This window comes from Scyliorhinus torazame, chromosome 11, assembly GCF_047496885.1.
Source record: "Scyliorhinus torazame isolate Kashiwa2021f chromosome 11, sScyTor2.1, whole genome shotgun sequence".
NCBI classification, from domain to species: Eukaryota; Metazoa; Chordata; class Chondrichthyes; order Carcharhiniformes; family Scyliorhinidae; genus Scyliorhinus; species Scyliorhinus torazame.
In genome coordinates, this window is record NC_092717.1 from 190,762,606 (window position 1) to 190,764,927 (window position 2,322).

A 2,322-nucleotide genomic window follows, 5' to 3' on the forward strand; every position below is an offset into this window, starting at 1 on the left:
TGTCATCCCACAGTTTCGCCTCGAGCTAGCCGAAGCGGTGGGGGACGTCATGCCGCCTCGCGACCCAGCACCACCGACCGCACGGATACCGCCGGACACTACCTCAGCGCCGCAGCTCCGACGTTCAAAGAGATCGACCAAACCCATCGTTCGTCTCGACCTCTAACGACACGGAACCTCCTGATGGACACTGTTCGTTACTCCCTGTTTGTTCACTGTGTTTGCTACTCCATATTTTCACCCCGGACTTCCTTCTAAACAAGGGGTGAATGTGGTAATACACCACTGTACTTCCCTAGTGTAGCGGGTTCTATTCTTGCTTTACTCCACTACTGGGCTGATATCTGGGGTTTGTATATCTGTGTGTGTCTCTCTACAGCTGGCACTGAAACTTCAGAGACCAGGGGATGCCGCACTGGGACACCTCCGCGGGAGAGAGCACTGAATCAAGCCTGCCGTTTATCCCTAACCGGAAGCCTGAGGCTTATATCGCACAGATATCCAGACCCCCACCAATGCCCAGGTGATTCTCTCTCTTGCCGGTGGGAAAAGACCCACCCGGTTCCTACTTCGCTGGAGTAGCTTTCCCAAGAGAGAGAATAGGACACTGCTGTTTATCACCTAACCAGCAGCCTGTCCTGAGTGAACGGGTTCGAATCGTTCCAAGATTACCCTAGGTTCTCGACCCCGGAATTAGGGTGAGGAGTATTTTAAATGGGACTTGGTCAGAGATCGCTGGTGAGAGATCGAAGAATTGAAACGGACTCCAATTACAAACAAATCGAGGTTTATTGCAAAACCCAGGTCAAAATCACCAAAACAGAAGAAAATACAATAAAACCCTTAAACTCTACCAAAACTATGTCTATCAAGAAATTGCTATAACGGACACAACGTAAAAGCTTACTGTTACACAATTTCTTAGCAATGTTTCAAAACAATTAATAAACAAGTCAAACCCCCTTTCCCCAGATTCTCAACACCTATGAATCTCTCGGGAAACTTCGCAAGCTGCTTGAGGTACTCACAGTTTAAAAGGTCCGATTTCTCAGCAGACTGTAGACACAAAAACGGCAGGAGCGTAGAATCAGGAGCATTTAGAGCTGAACTGTTAGCTCAACTGAACTTGAGTTACTTAGCTGAACTGCTAAACTTGAGTCACTGGAACCACTTGATTGAACTGAAAAATGGCTGTCCTGGCCCCTTACTTTATAATATGATTTCAAAGCTCCCGCAGTCTCCGCCCACTCTCCAACAGGCAAAGTTCCTATGACAAAAGCCACTATCTCTTTATCTGCAAGATAAAAGGACTTCTTAACAGCCGTTCCTTGTTTCTCCGGAGATTCTGAACTTGCTTCCCCATCATGGTAATGGCTATCTCCTTACCCTGAGATAAGGCCGTTAGCACCTATATTGAAGTCCAGTTTCTGTGCTCTGACCTCCTGCTGGGTGAGTCTGGTGACATCATTCATTCCATTGTTCTGTTGGTTGAACTAATCAGTGGCTGTCTGGCATCTTGCAGTTTGTCAGTTCAAAGGCTGGGGTTTCTCACACACACACACCCACCCACCGGCATGCTGAGCCTACTGGGAGATTTGGTCAGGTTTTGCAGCCAAACGTGGCCAACTTTCACAGTTCCTTGATTTCAATCCTCTCCCAGCTCAGAGAAAAGCCTGAGTTGCCCGAAAAACGTACACTAGCATTGTACATAGTTATATAATAGTTGTGTGTAATGTGGCCCTGTAATCCTGTGTATGGTACTGTGTATTGTACTGTAGCTCTGTAGAGGTTCGGTCACCTGTATGTAACCTGACCTGGCCACGGAGAGCTCCGCCTTGGCCACTCCCCCGGGAGTTAAGTATAAGACCCAGCTTCTGAGACCGGACCCATTTTGTCTGGGGTCGTCTGTGTCGGGTAAGCTTCCTATCTAATGTATTAAAGCCTTGGTTAAAGTCTCACATGTCTTTGTGGTTCTTGACGCTTAGTGCATCAGTGGGGTTTGTCGGGGCCAAGGAAGTGCGGGACCCAGTGGGACAGTGAGTGCAGTGGTGGAGGGGTCGCCGGTGGTGCTAGTGAATGTATATGCGCTGAATTGGGATGATGTGAGGTCTGTGATGGGGTTGCTGGGAACGATCCCGGACCTAGACAAGCATCAGTTGATGATGGGGGGGGTGATTTCAACTGTGTGCTGGAACAGAGGGTGAATAGGTTGAGCCCTAAGTCAATGGGAAGGGTGAGGATGGAGGGCTTATGGAACGCAGGGGAATGGTGGACCCGTTTAGAAACAGGGGGAGAGGGAGTGCTCCTCCTCCTTGCATGTGT